Source organism: Schistocerca serialis, chromosome 1 (genome assembly GCF_023864345.2).
Source record: "Schistocerca serialis cubense isolate TAMUIC-IGC-003099 chromosome 1, iqSchSeri2.2, whole genome shotgun sequence".
Classification (NCBI taxonomy): domain Eukaryota; kingdom Metazoa; phylum Arthropoda; class Insecta; order Orthoptera; family Acrididae; genus Schistocerca; species Schistocerca serialis.
In genome coordinates, this window is record NC_064638.1 from 53355275 (window position 1) to 53377939 (window position 22665).

Genomic DNA, 22665 nt, shown 5'->3' on the forward strand with positions numbered 1-22665 from the left:
ATGTACCCGTATCCCAAAAGAAAATCCTTTCGTTTCCATATAAACGTTAGTCGATTTAGAAGGAGAAGTCATAGAACCCATAGTATATCATAGCGACGCCATTTCTGTGTTTATTCGTCATTATGAGGGAACGAGAGATGCAGTTAAGAAGGAATAGTGCATCGTAAAGGAGCTACTCGTAATCCAAAAGAAAATACTGTCGTTTCAACAGAAACGTTACTCGATTAAGATGGAGAAACCATAGAGCGCATAGTATTTAGTAGCGACGCAATTTCTGTGTTAATACGACAATGTCAGGGAGCGGGGGTTGCAGTAAAGAAGGAATAGTGCATCTGAAAGGATATACCCGTATCCCAAAAGAAAATCCTGTCGTTTCCATAGAAACGTTACTCGATTTAGAAGGAGAAGTCATAGAACCCATAGTATATCATAGCGACGCCATTTCTGTGTTTATTCGTCATTATGAGGGAGCGAGAGATACAGTTAAGAAGGAATAGTGCATCGGAAAGGAGATACTCGTACTCCAAAAGAAAATCCTGTCGTTTCAATAGAAACGTTACTCGATTTAGATGGAGGACCCATAGAGCCCATAGTACTTCGTAGCGACGCAATTTCTGTGTTAATACGACAATGTGAGGGAGCGACGGATGCAGTAAAGAAGGAATAGCGCATCTGAAAGGATATACCCGTATCCCAAAAGAAAATCCTGTCGTTTCCATAGAAACGTTACTCGATTTAGAAGGAGAAGTCATAGAACCCATAGTGTTTCATAGCGACGCCACTTCTGTGTTTATTCGTCATTATGAGGGAGCCAGAGATGCAGTTAAGAAGGAATAGTGCATCGGAAAGGAGATACTGGTACTCCTAAAGAAAATCCTGTTGTATTAATAGAGAAGTTACTCGATTTAGATGGAGAAGCCATATAGTACATTGTAATTCGTGGCGACGCAATTTCTGTGTTAGTACGACAATGTGAGGGAGCGAGGGATGCAGTAAAGAAGGAATAGTGCATCTGAAAGGATATACCCGTATCCCAAAAGAAAATCCTGTCGTTTCCATAGAAACGTTACTCGATTTAGAAGGAGAAGTAGTAGAACTCATAGTATTTCATAGCGACGCAATTTCTGTGTTTATTCGTCATTATGAGGGAGCGAGAGATGCTGTTAAGAAGGAATAGTGCATCGGAAAGGAGATACTCGTACTCCAAAAGAAAATCCTGTCGTTTCAATATAAACGTTACTCGATTTAGATGGAGAAGCCACAGAGCCCATATTATTTCGTAGCGACTCAATTTCTGTGTTAATACGACAATGTGAGGGAGCGAGGGATGCAGTAAAGAAGGAATAGTGCATCTGAAAGGTTATACCCGTATCCCAAAAGAAAATCCTGTCGTTTCCATAGAAACGTTACTCGATTTAGAAGGAGAAGTCATAGAACCCATAGTGTTTCATGGCGACGCCATTTCTGTGTTTATTCGTCATTATGAGGGAGCGAGAGATGCAGTTAAGAAGGAATAGTGCATGGGAATGGAGATACTGGCACTCCAAAAGAAAATCCTGTCGTTTCAATAGAAACGTTACTCGATTTTGATGGAGATCCCATAGAGCCCATAGTATTTCGTAACGACGCAATTTCTGTGTTAATGCGACAATGTGAGGGAGCGAGGAATGCAGTAAAGAAGGAATAGCGGATCTGAAAGAATATACCCGTATCCCAAAAGAAAATCCTGTCGTTTCCATAGAAACGTAACTCGATTCAGAAGGAGAAGTCATAGAACCCATAGTATTTCATAGCGACGCCAATTCTGTGTTTATTCGTCATTATGAGGGAGCGAGAGATGCAGTTAAGAAGGAATAGTGCATCGGAAAGGAGATACTCATACTCCAAAAGAAAACCCTGTCGTTTCAATAGAAACGTTACTCGATTTAGATGGAGAAGCCATAGAGCACATAGTATTTCGTAGCGACGCAATTTCTGTGTTAATACGACATTGTGAGGGAGCGAGGGATGCAGTAAAGAAAGAATAGTGCATCAGAAACGATATACCCGTATCCCAAAAGAAAATCCTGTCGTTTCCATAGAAACGTTACTCGATTTAGATGGAGAAGTCATTGAACACATAGTATTTCGTAGCGACGCCATTTCTGTGTTTATTCGTCATTATAAGGGAGCGAGAGATGCAGTTAAGAAGGAATGGTGCATCGGAAAGGAGATACTCGTACTCCAAAAGAAAATCCTGTCGTTTCAATGGAAATGTTATTCGATTTAGATGGAGGAGCCATAGAGCCCATAGTATTTCGTAGCGACGCAATTCCTGTGTTAATACGACAATGTGTGGGAGCGAGGGATGCAGTAAAGAAGGAATAGTGTATCTGAAAGGATATACCCGTATCCCAAAAGAAAATCCTGTCGTTTCCATAGAAACGTTACTCGATTTAGAAGGAGTAGTCATAGAACCCATAGTATTTCATAGCGACGCCATTTCTGTGTTTATTCGTCATTATGAGGGAGCGAGAGATGCAGTTAAGAAGGAATAGTGCATCGGAAAGGAGATACTCGTCTCCAAAAGAAAATCCTGTCGTTTCAACAGAAACGTTACTCGATTTAGATGGAGAAGCCATAGAGCCCATAGTATTTCGTAGCGACGCAATTTCTGTGTTAATACGACAATGTGAGGGAGCGAGGGATGCAGTAAAGAAGGAATAGTGCATCTGAAAGGTTATACCCGTATCCCAAAAGAAAATCCTGTCGTTTCCATAGAAACGTTACTCGATTTAGAAGGAGAGGTCATAGAACCCATAGTGTTTCATAGCGACGCCATTTCTGTGTTTATTCGTCATTATGAGGGAGCGAGAGATGCAGTTAAGAAGGAATAGTGCATCGGAATGGAGATACTGGTACTCCAAAAGAATATCCTGTCGTTTCAATTGAAACGTTACTCGATTTTGATGGAGAAGCCATAGAGCCCATAGTATTTAGTAACGACGCAATTTCTGTGTTAATACGACAATGTGAGGGAGCGAGGGGATGCAGTAAAGAAGGAACAGTGGATCTGAAAGAATATACCCGTATCCCAAAAGAAAATCCGGTCGTTACCATAGAAACGTTACTTGATTTAGAAGGAGAAGTCATAGAACACATAGTATTTCATAGGGACGCCAATTCTGTGTTTATTCGTCATTACGAGGGAGCGAGAGATGCAGTTAAGAAGGAATAGTGCATCGGAAAGGAGATACTCGTACTCCAAAAGAAAACCCCGTCGTTTCAATAGAAACGTTACTCGATTTAGATGGAGAAGCCATAGAGCCCATAGTATTTCGTAGCGACGCAATTTCTGTGTTAATACGACAATGTGAGGGAGCGAGGGATGCAGTAAAGAAAGAATAGTGCATCAGAAACGATATACCCGTATCCCAAAAGAAAATCCTGTGGTTTCCATAGAAACGTTACTCGATTTAGATGGAGATGTCATAGAACACATAGTATTTCGTAGCGACGCCATTTCTGTGTTTATTCGCCATTATGAGGGAGCGAGTGATGCAGTTAAGAAGGAATGGTGCATCGGAAAGGAGATACTCGTACTCCAAAAGAAAATCCTGTCGTTTCAATAGAAACGTTACTCGATTTAGATAGAGAAGCCATAGAGCCCATAGAATTTCGTAGCGACGCATTTTCTGTGTTAATACGACAATGTGAGGGAGCGAGGAATGCAATAAAGGAGGAATAGTGCATCTGAAAGGATGTACCCGTATCCCAAAAGAAAATCCTTTCGTTTCCATATAAACGTTAGTCGATTTAGAAGGAGAAGTCATAGAACCCATAGTGTTTCATAGCGACGCCATTTCTGTGTTTATTCGTCATTATGAGGGAGCGAAGGATGCAGTTAAGAAGGAATAGTGCATCGGAAAGGAGATACTCGTACTCCAAAAGAAAATACTGTCGTTTCAATGGAAACGTTACTCGATTTAGATGGAGGAGCCATAGAGCCCATAGTATTTCGTAGCGACGCAATTTCTGTGTTTATTCGTCATTATGAGGGAGCGAGAGATGCAGTTAAGAAGGAATAGTGCATCGGAAAGGAGATACTCGTACTCCAAAAGAAAATCCTGTCGTTTCAACAGAAACGTTACTCGATTTAGATGGAGAAGGCATAGAGCCCATAGTATTTTGTAGGCACGCAATTTCTTTGTTAATACGACAATGTGAGGGAGCGAGAGTTGCAGTTAAGAAGGAATAGTGCATCGGAAAGGAGATACTCGTACTCCAAAAAAAATCCTGTCGTTTCAATAGAAACGTTACTCGATTTAGATGGAGAAGCCATAGAGCCCATAGTATTTCGTAGCGACGTAATTTCTGTGTTAATACGACAATGTGAGGGAGCGAGGGATGCAGTTAAGAAGGAATAGTGCATCTGAAAGGTTATACCTGTATCCCAAAAGAAAATCCTGTCGTTTCCATAGAAACGTTACTCGATTTAGAAGGAGAAGTCATAGAACCCATAGTATTTCATAGCGACGCCATTTCTGTGTTTATTCGTCATTATGAGGGAGCGAGAGATGCAGTTAAGAAGGAATAGTGCATCGTAAAGGAGCTACTCGTACTCCAAAAGAAAATCCTGTCGTTTCAACAGAAACGTTACTCGATTTAGATGGAGAAGCCATAGAGACCATAGTATTTTGTAGCGACGCAATTTCTGTGTCAATACGACAATGTCAGGGAGCAGGGGTTGCAGTAAAGAAGGAATAGTGCATCTGAAAGGATATACCCGTATCCCAAAAGAAAATCCTGTCGTTTCCATAGAAACGTTACTCAATTTAGAATTAGAAGTCATAGAACCAATAGTATTTTATAGCAACGCCATTTCAGTGTTTATTCGCCATTATGAGGGAGCGAGAGATGCAGTTAAGAAGGAATAGTGCATCGGAAAGGAGATACTCGTACTCCAAAAAAAATCCTGTCGTTTCAATAGAAACGTTACTCGATTTAGATGGAGAAGCCATAGAGCCCATAGTATTTCGTAGCGACGCAATTTCTGTGTTAATACGGCAATGTGAGGGAGCGAGGGATACAGTAAACAACGAATAGTGCATCTGAAACGATATACCCGTATCCCAAAAGAAAATCCTGTCGTTTCCATAGAAACGTTACTCGATTTAGAAGGAGAAGTCATAGAACCCATAGTATTTCATAGCGACGCCATTTCTGTGTTTATTCGTCATTATGAGGGAGCGAGAGATGCAGTTAAGAAGGAATAGTGCATCGGAAAGGAGATACTCGTACTCCAAAAGATAATCCTGTCGTTTCAATAGAAACGTTACTCGATTTAGATGGAGGAGCCATAGAGCCCATAGTACTTCGTAGCGACGCAATTTCTGTATTAATACGACAATGTGAGGGAGCGAGGGATGCAGTAAAGAAGGAATAGTGTATCTCAAAGGATATACCCGTATCCCAAAAGAAAATCCTGTCGTTTCCATAGAAACGTTACTCGATTTAGAAGGAGAAGTCATAGAACCCATAGTATTTCATAGCGACGCCATTTCTGTGTTTATTCGTCATTATGAGGGAGCGAGAGATGCAGTTAAGAAGGAATAGTGCATCGGAAAGGAGATACTCGTCCTCCAAAAGAAAATCCTGTCGTTTCAATAGAAACGTTACTCGATTTAGATGGAGAAGCCATAGAGCACATTGTATTTCGTGGCGACGCAATTTCTGTGTTAATACGACAATGTGAGGGAGCGAGGGATGCAGTAAAGCAGGAACAGTGCATCTGAAAGGATATACCCGTATCCCAAAAGAAAATCCTGTCGTTTCCATAGAAACGTTACTCGATTTGGAAGGAGAAGTAATAGAACTCATAGTATTTCATAGCGACGCCATTTCTGTGTTTATTCGTCATTATGAGGGAGCGAGAGATGCTGTTAAGAAGGAATAGTGCATCGGAACGGAGATACTCGTATTCCAAAAGAAAATCCTGTCGTTTCAATAGAAACGTTACTCGATTTAGATGGGGAAGCCATAGAGCCCATAGTATTTCGTAGCGACGCAATTTCTGTGTTAATACGACAATGTGAGGGAGCGAGGGATGCAGTAAAGAAGGAATAGTGCATCTGAAAGGTTATACCCGTATCCCAAAAGAAAATCCTGTCGTTTCCGTAGAAACGTTACTCGATTTAGAAGGAGAAGTCATAGAACCCATAGTATTTCATAGCGACGCCAATTCTGTGTTTATTCGTCATTATGAGGGAGCGAGAGATGCAGTTAAGAAGGAATAGTGCATCGGAAAGGAGATACTCATACTCCAAAAGAAAACCCTGTCGTTTCAATAGAAACGTTACTCGATTTAGATGGAGAAGCCATAGAGCACATAGTATTTCGTAGCGACGCAATTTCTGTGTTAATACGACATTGTGAGGGAGCGAGGGATGCAGTAAAGAAAGAATAGTGCATCAGAAACGATATACCCGTATCCCAAAAGAAAATCCTGTCGTTTCCATAGAAACGTTACTCGATTTAGATGGAGAAGTCATTGAACACATAGTATTTCGTAGCGACGCCATTTCTGTGTTTATTCGTCATTATAAGGGAGCGAGAGATGCAGTTAAGAAGGAATGGTGCATCGGAAAGGAGATACTCGTACTCCAAAAGAAAATCCTGTCGTTTCAATGGAAATGTTATTCGATTTAGATGGAGGAGCCATAGAGCCCATAGTATTTCGTAGCGACGCAATTCCTGTGTTAATACGACAATGTGTGGGAGCGAGGGATGCAGTAAAGAAGGAATAGTGTATCTGAAAGGATATACCCGTATCCCAAAAGAAAATCCTGTCGTTTCCATAGAAACGTTACTCGATTTAGAAGGAGTAGTCATAGAACCCATAGTATTTCATAGCGACGCCATTTCTGTGTTTATTCGTCATTATGAGGGAGCGAGAGATGCAGTTAAGAAGGAATAGTGCATCGGAAAGGAGATACTCGTCTCCAAAAGAAAATCCTGTCGTTTCAACAGAAACGTTACTCGATTTAGATGGAGAAGCCATAGAGCCCATAGTATTTCGTAGCGACGCAATTTCTGTGTTAATACGACAATGTGAGGGAGCGAGGGATGCAGTAAAGAAGGAATAGTGCATCTGAAAGGTTATACCCGTATCCCAAAAGAAAATCCTGTCGTTTCCATAGAAACGTTACTCGATTTAGAAGGAGAGGTCATAGAACCCATAGTGTTTCATAGCGACGCCATTTCTGTGTTTATTCGTCATTATGAGGGAGCGAGAGATGCAGTTAAGAAGGAATAGTGCATCGGAATGGAGATACTGGTACTCCAAAAGAATATCCTGTCGTTTCAATTGAAACGTTACTCGATTTTGATGGAGAAGCCATAGAGCCCATAGTATTTAGTAACGACGCAATTTCTGTGTTAATACGACAATGTGAGGGAGCGAGGGGATGCAGTAAAGAAGGAACAGTGGATCTGAAAGAATATACCCGTATCCCAAAAGAAAATCCGGTCGTTACCATAGAAACGTTACTTGATTTAGAAGGAGAAGTCATAGAACACATAGTATTTCATAGGGACGCCAATTCTGTGTTTATTCGTCATTACGAGGGAGCGAGAGATGCAGTTAAGAAGGAATAGTGCATCGGAAAGGAGATACTCGTACTCCAAAAGAAAACCCCGTCGTTTCAATAGAAACGTTACTCGATTTAGATGGAGAAGCCATAGAGCCCATAGTATTTCGTAGCGACGCAATTTCTGTGTTAATACGACAATGTGAGGGAGCGAGGGATGCAGTAAAGAAAGAATAGTGCATCAGAAACGATATACCCGTATCCCAAAAGAAAATCCTGTGGTTTCCATAGAAACGTTACTCGATTTAGATGGAGATGTCATAGAACACATAGTATTTCGTAGCGACGCCATTTCTGTGTTTATTCGCCATTATGAGGGAGCGAGTGATGCAGTTAAGAAGGAATGGTGCATCGGAAAGGAGATACTCGTACTCCAAAAGAAAATCCTGTCGTTTCAATAGAAACGTTACTCGATTTAGATAGAGAAGCCATAGAGCCCATAGAATTTCGTAGCGACGCATTTTCTGTGTTAATACGACAATGTGAGGGAGCGAGGAATGCAATAAAGGAGGAATAGTGCATCTGAAAGGATGTACCCGTATCCCAAAAGAAAATCCTTTCGTTTCCATATAAACGTTAGTCGATTTAGAAGGAGAAGTCATAGAACCCATAGTGTTTCATAGCGACGCCATTTCTGTGTTTATTCGTCATTATGAGGGAGCGAAGGATGCAGTTAAGAAGGAATAGTGCATCGGAAAGGAGATACTCGTACTCCAAAAGAAAATACTGTCGTTTCAATGGAAACGTTACTCGATTTAGATGGAGGAGCCATAGAGCCCATAGTATTTCGTAGCGACGCAATTTCTGTGTTTATTCGTCATTATGAGGGAGCGAGAGATGCAGTTAAGAAGGAATAGTGCATCGGAAAGGAGATACTCGTACTCCAAAAGAAAATCCTGTCGTTTCAACAGAAACGTTACTCGATTTAGATGGAGAAGGCATAGAGCCCATAGTATTTTGTAGGCACGCAATTTCTTTGTTAATACGACAATGTGAGGGAGCGAGAGTTGCAGTTAAGAAGGAATAGTGCATCGGAAAGGAGATACTCGTACTCCAAAAAAAATCCTGTCGTTTCAATAGAAACGTTACTCGATTTAGATGGAGAAGCCATAGAGCCCATAGTATTTCGTAGCGACGTAATTTCTGTGTTAATACGACAATGTGAGGGAGCGAGGGATGCAGTTAAGAAGGAATAGTGCATCTGAAAGGTTATACCTGTATCCCAAAAGAAAATCCTGTCGTTTCCATAGAAACGTTACTCGATTTAGAAGGAGAAGTCATAGAACCCATAGTATTTCATAGCGACGCCATTTCTGTGTTTATTCGTCATTATGAGGGAGCGAGAGATGCAGTTAAGAAGGAATAGTGCATCGTAAAGGAGCTACTCGTACTCCAAAAGAAAATCCTGTCGTTTCAACAGAAACGTTACTCGATTTAGATGGAGAAGCCATAGAGACCATAGTATTTTGTAGCGACGCAATTTCTGTGTCAATACGACAATGTCAGGGAGCAGGGGTTGCAGTAAAGAAGGAATAGTGCATCTGAAAGGATATACCCGTATCCCAAAAGAAAATCCTGTCGTTTCCATAGAAACGTTACTCGATTTGGAAGGAGAAGTAATAGAACTCATAGTATTTCATAGCGACGCCATTTCTGTGTTTATTCGTCATTATGAGGGAGCGAGAGATGCTGTTAAGAAGGAATAGTGCATCGGAACGGAGATACTCGTATTCCAAAAGAAAATCCTGTCGTTTCAATAGAAACGTTACTCGATTTAGATGGGGAAGCCATAGAGCCCATAGTATTTCGTAGCGACGCAATTTCTGTGTTAATACGACAATGTGAGGGAGCGAGGGATGCAGTAAAGAAGGAATAGTGCATCTGAAAGGTTATACCCGTATCCCAAAAGAAAATCCTGTCGTTTCCGTAGAAACGTTACTCGATTTAGAAGGAGAAGTCATAGAACCCATAGTGTTTCATAGCGACGCCATTTCTGTGTTTATTCGTCAGTATGAGGGAGCGAGTGATGCAGTTGAGAAGGAACAGTGCATCGGAATGGAGATACTGGTACTCCAAAAGAAAATCCTGTCGTTTCAATAGAAACGTTACTCGTATTAGATGGAGAATCCATAGAGCCCATAATATTTCGTAGCGACGTAATTTCTGTGTTAATACGACAATGTGAGGGAGCGAGTCATGCAGTAAAGAAGGAATAGTGCATCTGAAAGGATATACCCTTATCCCAAAAGAAAATCCTGTCGTTTCCATAGAAACGTTACTCGATTTAGAAGGAGAAGTCATAGAACCCATAGTATATCATAGCGACGCCATTTCTGTGTTTATTCGTCATTATGAGGGAGCGAGAGATACAGTTAAGAAGGAATAGTGCATAGGAAAGGAGATACTCGTACTCCAAAAGAAAATCCTGTCGTTTCAATAGAAACGTTACTCGATTTAGATGGAGGAGCCATAGAGCCCATAGTACTTCGTAGCGACGCAATTTCTGTGTTAATACGACAATGTGAGGGAGCGAGGGATGCAGTAAAGAAGGAATAGTGCATCTGAAAGGGTATACCCGTATCCCAAAAGAAAATCCTGTCGTTTCCATAGAAACGTTACTCGGTTTAGAAGGAGAAGTCATAGAACCCATAGTGTTTCATAGCGACGCCATTTCTGTGTTTATTCGTCATTATGAGGGAGCGAGAGATGCAGTTAAGAAGGAATAGTGCATCGGAAAGGAGATACTGGTACTCCTAAAGAAAATCCAGTCGTTTCAATAGAGAAGTTACTCGATTTAGATGGAGAAGCCATAGAGCACATTGTAATTCGTGGCGACGCAATTTCTGTGTTGATACGACAATGTGAGGGAGCGAGGGATGCAGTAAAGAAGGAATAGGGCATCTGAAAGGATATACCCGTATCCCAAAAGAAAATCCTGTCGTTTCCGTAGAAACGTTACTCGATTTAGAAGGAGAAGTAGTAGAACTCATAGTATTTCATAGCGACGCCATTTCTGTGTTTATTCGTCATTATGAGGGAGCGAGAGATGCTGTTAAGAAGGAATAGTGCATCGGAAAGGAGATACTCGTACTCCAAAAGAAAATCCTGTCGTTTCAATATAAACGTTACTCGATTTTGATGGAGAAGCCATAGAGCCCATAGTATTTCGTAGCGACGCAATTTCTGTGTTAATACGACAATGTGAGGGAGCGAGGGATGCAGTAAAGAAGGAATAGTGCATATGAAAGGTTATACCCGTATCCCACAAGAAAATCCTGTCGTTTCCATAGAAACGTTACTCGATTTAGAAGGAGAAGTCATAGAACCCATAGTGTTTCATAGCGACGCCATTTCTGTGTTTATTCGTCATTATGAGGGAGCGAGAGATGCAGTTAAGAAGGAATAGTGCATCGGAATGGAGATACTGGTACTCCAAAAGAAAATCCTGTCGTTTCAATAGAAACGTTACTCGATTTTGATGGAGATCCCATAGAGCCCATAGTATTTCGTAACGACGCAATTTCTGTGTTAATACGACAATGTGAGGGAGCGAGGGATGCAGTAAAGAAGGAATAGCGGATCTGAAAGAATATACCCGTATCCCAAAAGAAAATCCTGTCGTTTCCATAGAAACGTTACTCGATTCAGAAGGAGAAGTCATAGAACCCATAGTATTTCATAGCGACGCCAATTCTGTGTTTATTCGTCATTATGAGGGAGCGAGAGATGCAGTTAAGAAGGAATAGTGCATCGGAAAGGAGATACTCGTACTCCAAAAGAAAACCCTGTCGCTTCAATAGCAACGTTACTCGATTTAGATGGAGAAGCCATAGAGCAAATAGTATTTCGTAGCGACGCAATTTCTGTGTTAATACGACAATGTGAGGGAGCGAGGGATGCAGTAAAGAAAGAATAGTGCATCAGAAACGATATACCAGTATCCCAAATGAAAATCCTGTCGTTTCCATAGAAACGTTACTCGATTTAGATGGAGAAGTTATTGAACACATAGTATTTCGTAGCGACGCCATTTCTGTGTTTATTTGTCATTATAAGGGAGCGAGAGATGCAGTTAAGAAGGAATGGTGCATCGGAAAGGAGATACTCGTCTCCAAAAGAAAATCCTCTCGTTTCAACAGAAACGTTACTCGATTTAGATGGAGAAGCCATAGAGCCCATAGTATTTCGTAGCGACGCAATTTCTGTGTTAATACGACAATGTGAGGGAGCGAGGGATGCAGTAAAGAAGGAATAGTGCATATGAAAGGTTATACCCGTATCCCAAAAGAAAATCCTGTCGTTTCCATAGAAACGTTACTCGATTTAGAAGGAGAAGTCATAGAACCCATAGTGTTTCATAGCGACGCCATTTCTGTGTTTATTCGTCATTATGAGGGAGCGAGAGATGCAGTTAAGAAGGAATAGTGCATCGGAATGGAGATACTGGTACTCCAAAAGAAAATCCTGTCGTTTCAATAGAAACGTTACTCGATTTTGATGGAGATCCCATAGAGCCCATAGTATTTCGTAACGACGCAATTTCTGTGTTAATACGACAATGTGAGGGAGCGAGGGATGCAGTAAAGAAGGAATAGCGGATCTGAAAGAATATACCCGTATCCCAAAAGAAAATCCTGTCGTTTCCATAGAAACGTTACTCGATTCAGAAGGAGAAGTCATAGAACCCATAGTATTTCATAGCGACGCCAATTCTGTGTTTATTCGTCATTATGAGGGAGCGAGAGATGCAGTTAAGAAGGAATAGTGCATCGGAAAGGAGATACTCGTACTCCAAAAGAAAACCCTGTCGCTTCAATAGAAACGTTACTCGATTTAGATGGAGAAGCCATAGAGGAAATAGTATTTCGTAGCGACGCAATTTCTGTGTTAATACGACAATGTGAGGGAGCGAGGGATGCAGTAAAGAAAGAATAGTGCTTCAGAAACGATATACCAGTATCCCAAAAGAAAATCCTGTCGTTTCCATAGAAACGTTACTCGATTTAGATGGAGAAGTTATTGAACACATAGTATTTCGTAGCGACGACATTTCTGTGTTTATTCGTCATTATAAGGGAGCGAGAGATGCAGTTAAGAAGGAATGGTGCATCGGAAAGGAGATACTCGTACTCCAAAAGAAAATCCTGTCGTTTCAATAGAAACGTTACTCGATTTAGATAGAGAAGCCATAGAGCCCATAGAATTTCGTAGCGACGCATTTTCTGTGTTAATACGACAATGTGAGGGAGCGAGGAATGCAATAAAGGAGGAATAGTGCATCTGAAAGGATGTACCCGTATCCCAAAAGAAAATCCTTTCGTTTCCATATAAACGTTAGTCGATTTAGAAGGAGAAGTCATAGAACCCATAGTATTTCATAGCGATGCCATTTCTGTGTTTCTTCGTCATTATGAGGGAGCGAAGGATGCAGTTAAGAAGGAATAGTGCATCGGAAAGGAGATACTCGTACTCCAAAAGAAAATACTGTCGTTTCAATGGAAACGTTACTCGATTTAGATGGAGGAGCCATAGAGCCCATAGTATTTCGTAGCGCCGCAATTTCTGTGTTTATTCGTCATTATGAGGGAGCGAGAGATGCAGTTAAGAAGGAATAGTGCATCGGAAAGGAGATACTCGTACTCCAAAAGAAAATCCTGTCGTTTCAACAGAAACGTTACTCGATTTAGATGGTGAAGGCATAGAGCCCATAGTATTTTGTAGGCACGCAATTTCTTTGTTAATACGACAATGTGAGGGAGCGAGAGTTGCAGTTAAGAAGGAATAGTGCATCGGAAAGGAGATACTCGTACTCCAAAAAAAATCCTGTCGTTTCAATAGAAACGTTACTCGATTTAGATGGAGGAGCCATAGAGCCCATAGTACTTCGTAGCGACGCAATTTCTGTGTTAATACGACAATGTGAGGGAGCGTGGGATGCAGTAAAGAAGGAATAGTGCATCTGAAAGGGTATACCCGTATCCCAAAAGAAAATCCTGTCGTTTCCATAGAAACGTTACTCGATTTAGAAGGAGAAGTCATAGAACCCATAGTGTTTCATAGCGACGCCATTTCTGTGTTTATTCGTCATTATGAGGGAGCGAGAGATGCAGTTAAGAAGGAATAGTGCATCGGAAAGGAGATACTGGTACTCCTAAAGAAAATCCTGTCGTTTCAATAGAGAAGTTACTCGATTTAGATGGAGAAGCCATAGAGCACATTGTAATTCGTGGCAACGCAATTTCTGTGTTGATACGACAATGTGAGGGAGCGAGGGATGCAGTAAAGAAGGAATAGGGCATCTGAAAGGATATACCCGTATCCCAAAAGAAAATCCTGTCGTTTCCGTAGAAACGTTACTCGATTTAGAAGGAGAAGTAGTAGAACTCATAGTATTTCATAGCGACGCCATTTCTGTGTTTATTCGTCATTATGAGGGAGCGAGAGATGCTGTTAAGAAGGAATAGTGCATCGGAAAGGAGATACTCGTACTCCAAAAGAAAATCCTGTCGTTTCAATATAAACGTTACTCGATTTTGATGGAGAAGCCATAGAGCCAATAGTATTTCGTAGCGACGCAATTTCTGTGTTAATACGACAATGTGAGGGAGCGAGGGATGCAGTAAAGAAGGAATAGTGCATATGAAAGGTTATACCCGTATCCCAAAAGAAAATCCTGTCGTTTCCATAGAAACGTTACTCGATTTAGAAGGAGAAGTCATAGAACCCATAGTGTTTCATAGCGACGCCATTTCTGTGTTTATTCGTCATTATGAGGGAGCGAGAGATGCAGTTAAGAAGGAATAGTGCATCGGAATGGAGATACTGGTACTCCAAAAGAAAATCCTGTCGTTTCAATAGAAACGTTACTCGATTTTGATGGAGATCCCATAGAGCCCATAGTATTTCGTAACGACGCAATTTCTGTGTTAATACGACAATGTGAGGGAGCGAGGGATGCAGTAAAGAAGGAATAGCGGATCTGAAAGAATATACCCGTATCCCAAAAGAAAATCCTGTCGTTTCCATAGAAACGTTACTCGATTTAGAAGGAGAAGTCATAGAACCCATAGTATTTCATAGCGACGCCAATTCTGTGTTTATTCGTCATTATGAGGGAGCGAGAGATGCAGTTAAGAAGGAATAGTGCATCGGAAAGGAGATACTCGTACTCCAAAAGAAAACCCTGTCGCTTCAATAGCAACGTTACTCGATTTAGATGGAGAAGCCATAGAGCAAATAGTATTTCGTAGCGACGCAATTTCTGTGTTAATACGACAATGTGAGGGAGCGAGGGATGCAGTAAAGAAAGAATAGTGCATCAGAAACGATATACCAGTATCCCAAAAGAAAATCCTGTCGTTTCCATAGAAACGTTACTCGATTTAGATGGAGAAGTTATTGAACACATAGTATTTCGTAGCGACGCCATTTCTGTGTTTATTTGTCATTATAAGGGAGCGAGAGATGCAGTTAAGAAGGAATGGTGCATCGGAAAGGAGATACTCGTACTCCAAAAGAAAATCCTGTCGTTTCAATAGAAATGTTATTCGATTTAGATGGAGGAGCCATAGAGCCCATAGTATTTCGTAGCGACGCAATTTCTGTGTTAATACGGCAATGTGTGGGAGCGAGGGATGCAGTAAAGAAGGAATAGTGTATCTGAAAGGATATACCCGTATCCCAAAAGAAAATCCTGTCGTTTCCATAGAAACGTTACTCGATTTAGAAGGAGTAGTCATAGAACCCATAGTATTTCATAGCGACGCCATTTCTGTGTTTATTCGTCATTATGAGGGAGCGAGAAATGCAGTTAAGAAGGAATAGTGCATCGGAAAGGAGATACTCGTCTCCAAAAGAAAATCCTCTCGTTTCTACAGAAACGTTACTCGATTTAGATGGAGAAGCCATAGAGCCCATAGTATTTCGTAGCGACGCAATTTCTGTGTTAATACGACAATGTGAGGGAGCGAGGGATGCAGTAAAGAAGGAATAGTGCATATGAAAGGTTATACCCGTATCCCAAAAGAAAATCCTGTCGTTTCCATAGAAACGTTACTCGATTTAGAAGGAGAAGTCATAGAACCCATAGTGTTTCATAGCGACGCCATTTCTGTGTTTATTCGTCATTATGAGGGAGCGAGAGATGCAGTTAAGAAGGAATAGTGCATCGGAATGGAGATACTGGTACTCCAAAAGAAAATCCTGTCGTTTCAATAGAAACGTTACTCGATTTTGATGGAGATCCCATAGAGCCCATAGTATTTCGTAACGACGCAATTTCTGTGTTAATACGACAATGTGAGGGAGCGAGGGATGCAGTAAAGAAGGAATAGCGGATCTGAAAGAATATACCCGTATCCCAAAAGAAAATCCTGTCGTTTCCATAGAAACGTTACACGATTCAGAAGGAGAAGTCATAGAACCCATAGTATTTCATAGCGACGCCAATTCTGTGTTTATTCGTCATTATGAGGGAGCGAGAGATGCAGTTAAGAAGGAATAGTGCATCGGAAAGGAGATACTCGTACTCCAAAAGAAAACCCTGTCGCTTCAATAGAAACGTTACTCGATTTAGATGGAGATGCCATAGAGGAAATAGTATTTCGTAGCGACGCAATTTCTGTGTTAATACGACAATGTGAGGGAGCGAGGGATGCAGTAAAGAAAGAATAGTGCATCAGAAACGATATACCAGTATCCCAAAAGAAAATCCTGTCGTTTCCATAGAAACGTTACTCGATTTAGATGGAGAAGTTATTGAACACATAGTATTTCGTAGCGACGCCATTTCTGTGTTTATTCGTCATTATAAGGGAGCGAGAGATGCAGTTAAGAAGGAATGGTGCATCGGAAAGGAGATACTCGTACTCCAAAAGAAAATCCTGTCGTTTCAATAGAAACGTTACTCGATTTAGATAGAGAAGCCATAGAGCCCATAGAATTTCGTAGCGACGCATTTTCTGTGTTAATACGACAATGTGAGGGAGCGAGGAATGCAATAAAGGAGGAATAGTGCATCTGAAAGGATGTACCCGTATCCCAAAAGAAAATCCTTTCGTTTCCATATAAACGTTAGTCGATTTAGAAGGAGAAGTCATAGAACCCATAGTATTTCATAGCGACGCCATTTCTGTGTTTATTCGTCATTATGAGGGAGCGAAGGATGCAGTTAAGAAGGAATAGTGCATCGGAAAGGAGATACTCGTACTCCAAAAGAAAATACTGTCGTTTCAATGGAAACGTTACTCGATTTAGATGGAGGAGCCATAGAGCCCATAGTATTTCGTAGCGCCGCAATTTCTGTGTTTATTCGTCATTATGAGGGAGCGAGAGATGCAGTTAAGAAGGAATAGTGCATCGGAAAGGAGATACTCGTACTCCAAAAAAAATCCTGTCGTTTCAACAGAAACGTTACTCGATTTAGATGGAGAAGGCATAGAGCCCATAGTATTTTGTAGGCACGCAATTTCTTTGTTAATACGACAATGTGAGGGAGCGAGAGTTGCAGTTAAGAAGGAATAGTGCATCGGAAAGGAGATACTCGTACTCCAAAAAAAATCCTGTCGTTTCAATAGAAACGTTACTCGATTTAGATGGAGAAGCCATAGAGCCCATAGTATTTCGTAGCGACGTAATTTCTGTGTTAATACGACAATGTGAGGGAGCGAGGGATGCAGTTAAGAAGGAATAGTGCATCTGAAAGGTTATACCTGGATCCCAAAAGAAAATCCTGTCGTTTCCATAGAAACGTTACTCGATTTAGAAGGAGAAGTCATAGAACCCATAGTATTTCATAGCGACGCCATTTCTGTGTTTATTCGTCATTATGAGGGAGCGAGAGATGCAGTTAAGAAGGAATAGTGCATCGTAAAGGAGCTACTCGTACTCCAAAAGAAAATCCTGTCGTTTCAACAGAAACGTTACTCGATTTAGATGGAGAAGCCATAGAGCCCATAGTATTTTGTAGCGACGCAATTTCTGTGTTAATACGACAATGTCAGGGAGCAGGGGTTGCAGTAAAGAAGGAATAGTGCATCTGAAAGGATATACCCGTATCCCAAAAGAAAATCCTGTCGTTTCCATAGAAACGTTACTCAATTTAGAAGGAGAAGTCATAGAACCCATAGTATTTTATAGCAACGCCATTTCAGTGTTTATTCGCCATTATGAGGGAGCGAGAGATGCAGTTAAGAAGGAATAGTGCATCGGAAAGGAGATACTCGTACTCCAAAAAAAATCCTGTCGTTTCAATAGAAACGTTACTCGATTTAGATGGAGAAGCCATAGAGCCCATAGTATTTCGTAGCGACGCAATTTCTGTGTTAATACGGCAATGTGAGGGAGCGAGGGATACAGTAAACAACGAATAGTGCATCTGAAACGATATACCCGTATCCCAAAAGAAAATCCTGTCGTTTCCATAGAAACGTTACTCGATTTAGAAGGAGAAGTCATAGAACCCATAGTATTTCATAGCGACGCCATTTCTGTGTTTATTCGTCATTATGAGGGAGCGAGAGATGCAGTTAAGAAGGAATAGTGCATCGGAAAGGAGATACTCGTACTCTAAAAGATAATCCTGTCGTTTCAATAGAAACGTTACTCGATTTAGATGGAGGAGCCATAGAGCCCATAGTACTTCGTAGCGACGCAATTTCTGTATTAATACGACAATGTGAGGGAGCGAGGGATGCAGTAAAGAAGGAATAGTGTATCCCAAAGGATATACCCGTATCCCAAAAGAAAATCCTGTCGTTTCCATAGAAACGTTACTCGATTTAGAAGGAGAAGTCATAGAACCCATAGTATTTCATAGCGACGCCATTTCAGTGTTTATTCGTCATTATGAGGGAGCGAGAGATGCAGTTAAGAAGGAATAGTGCATCGGAAAGGAGATACTCGTCCTCCAAAAGAAAATCCTGTCGTTTCAATAGAAACGTTACTCGATTTAGATGGAGAAGCCATAGAGCACATTGTATTTCGTGGCGACGAAATTTCTGTGTTAATACGACAATGTGAGGGAGCGAGGGATGCAGTAAAGAAGGAACAGTGCATCTGAAAGGATATACCCGTATCCCAAAAGAAAATCCTGTCGTTTCCATAGAAACGTTACTCGATTTGGAAGGAGAAGTAATAGAACTCATAGTATTTCATAGCGACGCCATTTCTGTGTTTATTCGTCATTATGAGGGAGCGAGAGATGCTGTTAAGAAGGAATAGTGCATCGGAACGGAGATACTCGTATTCCAAAAGAAAATCCTGTCGTTTCAATAGAAACGTTACTCGATTTAGATGGGGAAGCCATAGAGCCCATAGTATTTCGTAGCGACGCAATTTCTGTGTTAATACGACAATGTGAGGGAGCGAGGGATGCAGTAAAGAAGGAATAGTGCATCTGAAAGGTTATACCCGTATCCCAAAAGAAAATCCTGTCGTTTCCGTAGAAACGTTACTCGATTTAGAAAGAGAAGTCATAGAACCCATAGTGTTTCATAGCGACGCCATTTCTGTGTTTATTCGTCAGTATGAGGGAGCGAGAGATGCAGTTGAGAAGGAACAGTGCATCGGAATGGAGATACTGGTACTCCAAAAGAAAATCCTGTCGTTTCAATAGAAACGTTACTCGTATTAGATGGAGAAGCCATAGAGCCCATAATATTTCGTAGCGACGTAATTTCTGTGTTAATACGACAATGTGAGGGAGCGAGTCATGCAGTAAAGAAGGAATAGTGCATCTGAAAGGATATACCCTTATCCCAAAAGAAAATCCTGTCGTTTCCATAGAAACGTTACTCGATTTAGAAGGAGAAGTCATAGAACCCATAGTATATCATAGCGACGCCATTTCTGTGTTTATTCGTCATTATGAGGGAGCGAGAGATACAGTTAAGAAGGAATAGTGCATAGGAAAGGAGATACTCGTACTCCAAAAGAAAATCCTGTCGTTTCAATAGAAACGTTACTCGATTTAGATGGTGGAGCCATAGTGCCCATAGTACTTCGTAGCGACGCAATTTCTGTGTTAATACGACAATGTGAGGGCGCGAGGGATGCAGTAAAGAAGGAATAGTGCATCTGAAAGGGTATACCCGTATCCCAAAAGAAAATCCTGTCGTTTCCATAGAAACGTTACTAGATTTAGAAGGAGAAGTCATAGAACCCATAGTGTTTCATAGCGACGCCATTTCTGTGTTTATTCGTCATTATGAGGGAGCGAGAGATGCAGTTAAGAAGGAATAGTGCATCGGAAAGGAGATACTGGTACTCCTAAAGAAAATCCTGTCGTTTCAATAGAGAAGTTACTCGATTTAGATGGAGAAGCCATAGAGCACATTGTAATTCGTGGCGACGCAATTTCTGTGTTGATACGACAATGTGAGGGAGCGAGGGATGCAGTAAAGAAGGAATAGGGCATCTGAAAGGATATACCCGTATCCCAAAAGAAAATCCTGTCGTTTCCGTAGAAACGTTACTCGATTTAGAAGGAGAAGTAGTAGAACTCATAGTATTTGATAGCGACGCCATTTCTGTGTTTATTCGTCATTATGAGGGAGCGAGAGATGCAGTTAAGAAGGAATAGTGCATCGGAATGGAGATACTGGTACTCCAAAAGAAAATCCTGTTGTTTCAATAGAAACGTTACTCGATTTTGATGGAGATCCCATAGAGCCCATAGTATTTCGTAACGACGCAATTTCTGTGTTAATACGACAATGTGAGGGAGCGAGGGATGCAGTAAAGAAGGAATAGCGGATCTGAAAGAATATACCCGTATCCCAAAAGAAAATCCTGTCGTTTCCATAGAAACGTTACTCGATTCAGAAGGAGAAGTCATAGAACCCATAGTATTTCATAGCGACGCCAATTCTGTGTTTATTCGTCATTATGAGGGAGCGAGAGATGCAGTTAAGAAGGAATAGTGCATCGGAAAGGAGATACTCGTACTCCAAAAGAAAACCCTGTCGCTTCAATAGAAACGTTACTCGATTTAGATGGAGAAGCCATAGAGCAAATAGTATTTCGTAGCGACGCAATTTCTGTGTTATTACGACAATGTGAGGGAGCGAGGGATGCAGTAAAGAAAGAATAGTGCATCAGAAACGATATACCAGTATCCCAAAAGAAAATCCTGTCGTTTCCATAGAAACGTTACTCGATTTAGATGGAGAAGTTATTGAACACATAGTATTTCGTAGCGACGCCATTTCTGTGTTTATTCGTCATTATAAGGGAGCGAGAGATGCAGTTAAGAAGGAATGGTGCATCGGAAAGGAGATACTCGTACTCCAAAAGAAAATCCTGTCGTTTCAATAGAAATGTTATTCGATTTAGATGGAGGAGCCATAGAGCCCATAGTATTTCGTAGCGACGCAATTTCTGTGTTAATACGGCAATGTATGGGAGCGAGGGATGCAGTAAAGAAGGAATAGTGTATCTGAAAGGATATACCCGTATCCCAAAAGAAAATCCTGTCGTTTCCATAGAAACGTTACTCGATTTAGAAGGAGTAGTCATAGAACCCATAGTATTTCATAGCGACGCCATTTCTGTGTTTATTCGTCATTATGAGGGAGCGAGAAATGCAGTTAAGAAGGAATAGTGCATCGGAAAGGAGATACTCGTCTCCAAAAGAAAATCCTCTCGTTTCAACAGACACGTTACTCGATTTAGATGGAGAAGCCATAGAGCCCATAGTATTTCGTAGCGACGCAATTTCTGTGTTAATACGACAATGTGAGGGAGCGAGGGATGCAGTAAAGAAGGAATAGTGCATCTGAAAGGTTATACCCGTATCCCAAAAGAAAATCCTGTCGTTTCCATAGAAACGTTACTCGATTTAGAAGGAGAAGTCATAGAACCCATAGTGTTTCATAGCGACGCCATTTCTGTGTTTATTCGTCATTATGAGGGAGCGAGAGATGCAGTTAAGAAGGAATAGTGCATTGAACGGAGATACTGGTACTCCAAAAGAATATCCTGTCGTTTCAATTGAAACGTTACTCGATTATGATGGAGAAGCCGTAGAGCCCATAGTATTTCGTAACGACGCAATTTCTGTGTTATTACGACAATGTGAGTGAGCGAGGGATGCAGTAAAGAAGGAACAGTGGTTCTGAAAGAATATACCCGTATCCCAAAAGAAAATCCTGTCGTTACCATAGAAACGTTACTTGATTTAGAAGGAGAAGTCATAGAACCCATAGTATTTCATAGCGACGCCAATTCTGTGTTTATTCGTCATTACGAGGGAGCGAGAGATGCAGTTAAGAAGGAATAGTGCATCGGAAAGGAGATACTCGTACTCCAAAAGAAAATCCTGTCGTTTCAATAGAAACGTTACTCGATTTAGATGGAGAAGCCATAGAGACCATAGTATTTCGTAGCGACGCAATTTCTGTGTTAATACGACAATGTGAGGGAGCGAGGGATGCAGTAAAGAAAGAATAGTGCATCAGAAACGATATACCCGTATCCCAAAAGAAAATCCTGTCGTTTCCATAGAAACGTTACTCGATTTAGATGGAGAAGTCATAGAACACATAGTATTTCGTAGCGACGCCATTTCTGTGTTTATTCGCCATTATGAGGGAGCGAGAGATGCAGTTAAGAAGGAATGGTGCATCGGAAAGGAGATACTCGAACTCCAAAAGAAAATCCGGTCGTTTCAATAGAAACGTTATTCGATTTAGATGGAGGAGCCATAGAGCCCATAGTATTTCGTAGCGACGCAATTTCTGTGTTAATACGACAATGTGAGGGAGCGAGGGATGCAGTAAAGAAGGAATAGTGTATCTGAAAGGATATACCCGTATCCCAAAAGAAAATCCTGTCGTTTCCATAGAAACGTTACTCGATTTAGAAGGAGTAGTCATAGAACCCATAGTATTTCATAGCGACGCCATTTCTGTGTTCATTCGTCAGTATGAGGGAGCGAGAGATGCAGTTAAGAATGAATAGTGCATCGGAAAGGAGATACTCGTCTCCAAAAGAAAATCCTGTCGTTTCAACAGAAACGTTACTCGATTTAGATGGAGAA